This window comes from Chelon labrosus, assembly GCF_963514085.1.
Source record: "Chelon labrosus genome assembly, chromosome: 23".
Lineage (NCBI taxonomy): Eukaryota > Metazoa > Chordata > Actinopteri > Mugiliformes > Mugilidae > Chelon > Chelon labrosus.
In genome coordinates, this window is record NC_140356.1 from 1,834,614 (window position 1) to 1,843,929 (window position 9,316).

Here is a 9,316-nt window from a genome sequence, read left to right on the forward strand (position 1 = left end):
TTCGATTCTTCGACGACATGAATTATGGGATGAAGACCGCCTTATTTATATGACGCTCATGGTAAACTCTGATTGGTGGAGGAATGCTTATCGCTGGAGAAAGGGGGATCTGAACACCAATGGGGTGGATCCGGATGCTGAAAACCCACCCTAAATGCATTGATCAGCCATAACATTATGTCCACTGACAGGTGAAACGAATAACCCTGATTATCTCATGGCGCCATGTCACTTTGTCCTCAGAAACGTATTCAGGAAATTCGTCCTCAAAGCTGATGCGCTAGACATACATTCAAAAACCTTTGTCCTCTTGGCTGATAAGTTAGGAGCATATTCAATCATTTTTGCCTCAAAGTTGGTGTATTACAAGTATATTCAAGAATTATGTCCTCAGAGTTGAAGTATTAGAAGCATATTCAAGAATGTTGTCCTCAAAGTTGATGTATTACAAGTATATTCAAGAATTCTATCCTCATAGTTGATATGTTAGAAGCATATTCAATAATTTTGTCCTCAAAATTGATAAATTAGAAGTATATTCAACCATTGTTCCCTTAAAAGTTAATATGTTAGAAGCATATTCAAAAATGTTGTTCTCATAGTTGATATGTTAGAAGCATATTCAGTATTTTTGTCTTCAAAGTTGTTTAGAAGTAAATTAGTGTTAGAAGTAAATTCAAGAATTGTTCCCTTAAATGTTAATATGTTAGAAGCGGGGCGGTTCTCCCTGTGTCTGCGTGGGTTCTCTCCGGGTACTCCAGCTTCCTCCCACCGTCCAAAGACATACTCATTAGGTTAATTGTTGATTCTAAATTGGCCGTAGGTGTGAGTGTGAGTGTGAATGGTTGTCTGTCTCTCTGTGTTGGCCCTGTGATGACCTGGCGACCTGTCCAGGGTGTGCCCCGCCTCTCACCCGATGACAGCTGGGATAGGCTCCAGCAGACCCCTGCAACCCTTAACAGGAATAAGCGGGTACAGAAGATGAATGAATGAAACCTCAAAGTTGATGTGTTAGAAGCATAGTCAGGTAAACAACACACACTCACCCCTGGTCATGCATTCAAACTACACCACCTTGACTCCGTGGGTCTGATGCTCAAATGTCCATAGAAGGACGGTGACGAGTGATGAGATGTGTTGGGTTGTAACAGTTCTTTCTCAGGCTCTATATTATCCTTATAAAATAGTCCGAAATTATGTCCAGTACTATTCAGCATAGCAACAGGCTAACATTATTACATACATAAAATCATCATCATACTCATAGATGACAGCAACATACACTATATTGCAAAAGTATTCAACCACCCATCCAAATAAATGAATTCAGGTGTTCCAATCACTTCCGTGGCCACATGTGTATAAAATCAAGCACCTCACCAACTTTCTGCAGAGTCAATCGCTACAGACCTCCAAACTTCATGTGGCCTTCAGATTAGCTCAAGAACAGTGCACAGAGAGCTTCATGGAATGGGTTTCCATGGCAGAGCAGCTGCATTCAAGCCATACATCACCTAGTGCAATGCAAAGCATCGGCTGCAGTGGTCAAGAGAAGTCAAGAGTTGATGCAGTTTATTCTTAAAAAGATACAAACTCGAGTCTGGTTCAGGATGCCATGCGAGCTCAGACTGAATCTATGGTGTCATGCATCATGTCATATTTTTTAAAAAGAGGTGCAATTCCATACATGGTTTTGGTTGGTTCTGTGTATCACTCTCAATGTTATTCAGAGTTCAAGTTGACATCCCAGCTGCTAGTTGAATGTCATTTAGCTGTCTTGGCTGTCAGTTAGATGTTGGTTGTGTCGTCGCAACTGAAAATCAGTCACTTGTCTAGTACAGATGAAAGTACTTCTATTTCTTGTCAAGAAATCCTTTATTAGATAGATAGATAGATAGATAGATAGATAGATAGATAGACAACTTTATTGATCCCTTTGTGAGGTTCCCGCAGGGAAATTGACATCTCCATCGCATACAGAACAGTCAAACATACATGTACACGAATTATATAGGAAACAGTAAATAAACCCAAATACCAAACACCCAGAAAAGAATAATAATAATAAATAATTATTGTGACTGTACATAACATGGTTGTTGCATAAATAGAAAAATACCAGCTGCATATTGTTATTGCACTTTATTATCAGAACTGGTCTGGGGTTGGGATTGTATTGAAGGCACTCGAAAAGTCCAGGAGGGTAATCCTGACAGTGCCTTTTCCCTTGTCCAGATGCGAGTGGGCTCTGTGTAAGAGGTAGAGGATGGCATCCTCTACACCAACCTCTGCCCGGTAGGCAAACTGTAGAGGGTCCTCAGCGTGGTGCAGCTGAGGTCTGAGGAGCTTGAGGAAGAGCCGCTCCAGTGTCTTCTACAGATGTGATGTGAGTGCCACCGGTTGGAAGTCATTCAGCTCGCCGGGCTGGTTCTTCTTGGGGACAGGGACGACGCATGAAGTCTTCCAGAGGGTGGGTACTCTCCCGAGATGCAGGCTCAGGTTGAAGACACGTTGTAGCGGCTCCCCGAGTTCAGCAGGGGAGGGTTGGGGGATGCTGTGCGAGAGAGGTGAGAGTGGGAGGGCGGGGCCAGGGCATGGCTGCGGCAGCTGGGGGAGAGGAGAGGAGGGGGGGGGGGGGGGGGGGGGGGGGCTACTGTTGTATGGGGTTAAGATGCGTTGGGGGAGGGCAGGCTACAATAACGGTGGGAAGTGGAGTGTATTCACTGAACCTATTGAAAAAGATGTTCATGCTTTGTGTCCTGTGATGGTTCTGACACCTTCCCAGACGTCCCTCATGTTATTCTCCCTCAGCTTCTGCTCCACTTTCTTCCTGTAGCAGTCTTTTGCTTCCCTCAGGCAGCGTTTCACCTCCCTCTGTGCTGCTTTCATCTCCTTGTCTTTGGCCCTGAAGGCCTTCTTCTTCCGGTTGAGGACAGCCTTGACTCCCTGTCTTACCCATGGTTTGTTGTTTGGGTAACACCGAACGGTCTTGGTGGGGGGCGACCACGTCTGCACAGAAGTTGAGATAGTCTGTGATGCAGTGAGTCATCCCCTCTATGTCCTCGTCATGTACACCCAGCAGTACATCCCAGTCCGTGGTGCTGTAGCAGTCTCTCAGGGCCTCCTCTGCTTCAGGAGTCCACCTTCTGATGGAACAAGTAGAGACAGCCTGCCTTTGGACCAGGGGGGTGTATTGGGGCTGTATGTACACCAGGTTGTGATCTGACTTGCCCAGTGGGGGCAGGGCGGGGACTCTGTATGCCTCCTTCACGTTGGTATACAGTAGGTCTATTGTCCTGTTCTTCCTGCAAGCAAGAGCCACTCATCAGCAACACATACAGTAGTCAGGTCATAATATTGCATATAATCTGACACAAAACATTGTAACATCTCAACATCCACCTCATGACACGCGTAAGAATTCTACACTTTAACCTGAGGTATATTTCAAAAGAAACATTCTGTGAAGTTAACCATTCATAGGATGTGGACCAAGGACATGGATAAGGCAGTCAGTGTTTATGTTAGGGTTAGGAAATAGACGGTCCAACAGATAAGAACTTTAAAGTGTGTAAGGGACGGTCAAAGGTCAAGTGTGAAAACGGCCAGATGTTTAGGTTAATGTTTGGAGACAGGAACCTTGGAGTTAGAAGATTGGTTATTCTATATGTTTCCCATATGGTGGAGCGATGACCTCATTACCTGATGTTATGCATTTAGACAAACATGTTGGGTATAAAAGGAGACGACCGGAGGAGAACGAGAGAGTCTCAATTTGGCAGAAGGGCTCTCCGAGCAGTTGCAAATGCTTGTATCAGATGCTGTAGTCTTTTGTAATAAACCTCTTTATATGCAAGAGAGACAGTGTCAGCGGAGATCTTTTTCTTCATCATCTTCACATCATCACCGGCAAATAAACAACAAACCATTATTGTGTAATATACAGTGACCCATTCTCAGATCACATGTACACAGAAGAGGCACTTCAAATACCCCCTTCAGGCTAAACTCCTTAAAGTGAGTTAATTCATTCATTCATTCATCTTCTGTACCCGCTTATTCCTGTTAAGGGTCGCCTATCCCGGCTGTCATCGGGCGAGAGTCGGGGGTACACTCTGGACAGGTCGCCGGTCTATCGCAGGGACCATGGATTCGAACCCAGGACCTTCTCGCTGTGAGGCATCAGTGCTAACCACCTTGCCACTGTGCCGCCCACCTTAAAGTGAGTTCCTCATATTAATTCTCACAACATATTATACAACGGAACATACAACAACATATCTATTCATACCTTGCAACCACATGATTATCATAAGGCAGAACCTATGTCCAAGACACAAGCTTCCACCCTACATACAATCTAATGTTGCATCAACAATTGTTAGATTTCATATATAAGATATCAAAATGATAAGAGACATTTGAGAATTTTGACTGTGTCCATCCCTTATTACATAGATAAAAACTGAAACCTTACTACTGTGGTTTCTTATAGTATAAGCACTACATATCAAACTTAAATCACATCTGAATTTTGGAGGATTGGAGAGGATTAAACTGTGCTGGATAATGTTGTAAAAAAGATTGTAAAAACTTTCAATGTAGAATATATATAAAAAAAGAACACATTATTTGGAGAGAACACACAGAATATTGGCAAGACAAACAAACTATTGTTCAAAAACTGTGGCATCTAACAAAATTTGTTAATCTAGCACAAATACAGGAGGAGTTTCCAGAGGTACTCTGGGTACAGGTAATTCGAAGCTGGTGGACTGCCAACACTCTGGATGACGTGTTGTCTGCGCGTCCAAAGACATGCTCAGGTTCATTGGTGATTCTAAAGTGGACAGCTGGGATAGGCTCCAGCACCCTCGTGATCCTTCACAGGACAAGTAGTTAAAGAAGATGAATGAATGAAAACACGTCTAGTCAACTGACTGAAGAAGCCAGAAGAGAGAGGGAGAGAGAGACTTGTAAATAAGTGACTGATAATGAGCGTCTCCCTGATTGAACTTCTGCTGACTTACAGTTGTATGGTTGTATGAGATAAGATAAGCACTTGTGAAAGTGATTGAACCCAACTGAACCTTAACTGAAACTCAGCTCAGAGTTCTCAGGCACAGAGATAGCCACTCCAATAAAATAAATTGTTTAATAGTTGCCGTTGTCTTGTAGCATGTTCTTATCCAGACTTGGATGAGTGGTGTTTTTGAATGAAGTAAAGAGACCTCTCTGTATTTAGGCATTCTTGGTAGCAGAGCTGAAACATTAACTACAAATACTCCAATGTAGATTCTGACTTATTTTTCCATATAGTTGCCAGTGAGCCCCTTGGCCTGAGTCCTGCAACTGTGTCATATCACAGATTCAGAGCAATTTGTTTATTCAAATTCACTGAAAAAAAGGCCTCCTGAAGTAAAGGTCAGAGGGGAGACTCCTGCTCAACTTCCTGTCCTTTATTTTATTTCTTTTATTCCCTAATGTTGTGTTAAAATATGTCTTGCATTGTGTCACATAAGTTTTATTATTATTATCATTCGAATCTTTATTTTACTTCTAAAAAGATCATCCAACTGTTAACACGATAAAAAATAGTTTGATCATGAGATCATTAGGTTTATTTTTGGAAAAATCAGTTATGAGGCTCACCAAGCAAGTTATGAGGCTCAGCCGTCAAGTTGGACCTGGAAAGTGAGAAAGTGGATGTAGAAGGTAAGATAAAACCACAGACTGTATATAAATATGGAGTCTGCGTAGCGCAGTCCGAGAGTGGAGCCACGCAGAGCCGCCTTATCGATGACCTGCCCACACTTCCTCCAGACTCACTCAATCTACCTCCACCAGCTACAAAGAAATGTTGGATTATACACTCCTATTCTCACAGGCCTATGGGACAGCTTCACAGAGTAGTTGGCATGGTGGTCATTATGAATGATGTTTATTTCTATGGCGTTTAAAGGGGAATTATCATTTTTGACAACCGGGACCTTATTTCTGGCATAAAATCCAATCGTTTATTCACCCATATAACTTGGGTGTCATTTGATTACATCCAGCGGAGCGCCCACTATATGGATATACGCGGCGCTCCGTTGGATCTAAATATCTTCCGAACGACTCCAAACGACACCCAAGTTATATGGGTGAGTAAACGATCATATTTTATGCCAGAGATAAGGTCCAGGTTGTAAAAAAATTACTAAAACAAAACTCATCAGTTAACAATTAACATGTGAACATGCATCAACATTATATTAACTACCTATAATGAGAAATACCATCCCTGAAAACATTATTATTTGACATGTACTTTAGTGTTTTAATTCAGCCCAAGTCCCATCCACTAACATGGAGGAGGTGGACCTTATGACCTTGTCCTGTTAACGCCTAAGTATGTCCTGTTGTGGATTTTTTCCCTTACTTTGAATAAAAAGATCTCAAAACAAAGGTTTTGTCTTTGTGAGTTCTCACAGAGACGGCTGAGCAGGTGCAGATATGTTTTGTCTTGTGTGAGCAAAAGCATGACAGTCAGCACTTAAGAATTTTTCCACTACGGGAGTGAATGGGGCACCGAAACACAGCTTCTAAATAACACATTATCTGCCACAAAACTCGTTCATTTCATCAATATTTTGTTATGATAGTCAGACAAGGAGGAGCTAAGGAGGGTACAGCACCAAGTACAAGACAAGCTGAGAGGGTGCAAAGACTCCAGCAGAAGGAAGCTGGAGGCCAAACTCCAGCAGAAGAACATGAGGGAGGTGTGGTCAGGAATGAACGACATAACGGGCTGTGGGGGGAGAGGCAGGGTGTCTGAAGGCAACTTGGAGCGTGCCAACGAGCTTAACACCTTCTTCAACAGGTTTAGCTCTACGACTCCTGTGTCCTCTACCCCTTCCCCCCGCACCTCCCCACTACCTCCATTGCTCCCACATCTCATGCCCCCTACTCCTCCCCCTGTGGTGAACCTTCAGGATCAGACCGTGGGAACAAAGCTCACTACATTTCGCCCCACAGACACTCCCCTCACCCCCAAAGTACGATGCACCCCCTCAAATCAGGAAGGCTGGCTCCATCACTGGGTGCAGACAGTGGAGAGGAGGACTCTTAACAAACTGTTATCAATCATGGATAACCCTGACCACCCTCTCCACCACACAATAGACAGACAACGGAGCACCTACTCCAGAAGGCTCAGACAACTTCAAAGAACGCTACAGGAGATCTTTCCTGCCTCAAGCCATCAGTCTGTACAAACTGTAGTGGAAAAATACTAATTGCTGACTGTTATGCATGTAGAAGGAAAACACCTGCAACTGTTACTGACTGTCACTAACGAGACAAGATCTAGGGATGCGCTCAGACGTCTCTGTGAACTGTTCTTGCTTTTTTTCTCACACACGAACATCCGCAGATAACAGTTGATATACGAGAACCTTCTCAAGGTCACATTGTTGTTGGGCAAACTAACAGAAATTATAATATCATACGAAAGAACAAGAACCAATGAGCGGAAAGTAACTGTACCATATGCAAAGTGACAACGCCTAGTTCGAAGTATAAAAAATCTTGTAAGACCTAAACTGCCCCGAGAGAGTCCTCGGAGCATTCACAGCCTGTGTTGTTCTGTGCATGATTCTCCCCCCTTCGCGAACGGTATACCTTTGTTTGACGCAATAAAACTCACAAAGACAAAACCTTCGACTTGAGATCTTTTTATTCAAAGTAAATTGGAAAATCCACGACAAACTCCTCATCTGTGTGTGACAGATGACATTCTGGACTTTTGTTTTTCTTGCACATTTGCACATGATTGTTTGGTCATTGGTTGTAAATTCATTACGTTTCACTGCAATTTCATTTCATTTTTAATATTCACTTATTTTTTAAATATCTATCTTATTATCTATACTGCAGCCAGTCATCAGAGGGAGCTCTGCTTGCTTTGGCTTCACTTTTGAGGAGCTGGTTCTGCCATTGTAGAAGACAAAGTTGAGGTAGGCCAGGCCGGGCCAGATGTTGCCTATGCCTCTTACCTTCAACACTTAATATAGATTCTTAGAGTTTACCGGTGTCTGGAGTATCTTCAAAGTCAAAGAGAATCACTGGAGAAGTCAGGAGTTGATGCAAGCAGAGTTTATTCTTAAAAAGATACAAACTCGAGTCTGGTTCAGGATGCCATGCGAGTTCAGCTGCATTAACATATTAACATTTTTCCAAAAAACCTAGGTACTTTTACCCTGAAATTAATGGTGTCTCCTTGTATGCTACTTGTTCTTCTTTTAGACAATAATAGTGTCTAGACTAAACTAGTGGTGTACATTTCATTCATCATTTGCTACAATTATGTCCTATTCTAGCTGGGATAGGCACCATCTTTATTTACAGTCTATGGATAAAACTCACAAGTGCACAGAATTGCAGTTATAGTAAATTAATTTTAAGTAAATAATTGAGCACTCTGGGTTTTATAAAAATACGTCCCATTTGCGTTACTTTCCCTGTCACCCTCAGCATGTGCTGGGACTGACATAAACAGGTCTAGAATATCTCTGACCTGTTTGCTGATACCTCTTCGCTTTGTCTTTGCTTTGTGACTGTGGAAGACGCAAGGTTAACCATTATCAGACACATTTAGGCTTTTCCATGCAAGGGCTCAGGATCTGGGTGCTTTAAGGCATCTCGAGATGATTCGGATTTAAATGTATTTGCAACTGATATTTTAGAATTTTTGGCACAGTGTCACACAATTTTTGTATTATTATTTGAGTTAAATAGAAGCAAAAAATGCATACACTACATTGAGGTCAAAGGGAATTTCACGTGGTAGGGTACGGTATCAGTAATCAGGCATAACAGTTTTCACTGTGATGGCTCAAACTGTACCATGTTAACATGTTGCATGTCATTACAGGCAAAGTGTGGCTGTTGGTGTCGGCCAATTTCTTTAATAAAATGAAAAGATCAAGTGTCTTCCAGAGCTATTAACTGCAGTAACCTTCACACACGCACACGGGACGCATGCCAAAAGATACAGGAAAGGGAGTTGCACTCAGCAGTTATGCATTGTTAAGGCCCTACCAGCTGAGTGAACACAGCTGACTTACTGCAGATATGTTCAGCCTCGTCTACCAATGAAGCCAATGTTCCTTTTCAAGGTTGGCACTCACTTATCTCAGAATGTTTTGTGTTTGCATACCAAAGCAAAACTGTCCTGCAAACCGATTCTGCTTAGAGCAGAAGATACGAGTCACAAGAGACAAGAGGATTGATTGTAACTAAACCTGCTATGGGTGTGTAAAACATCAAAACT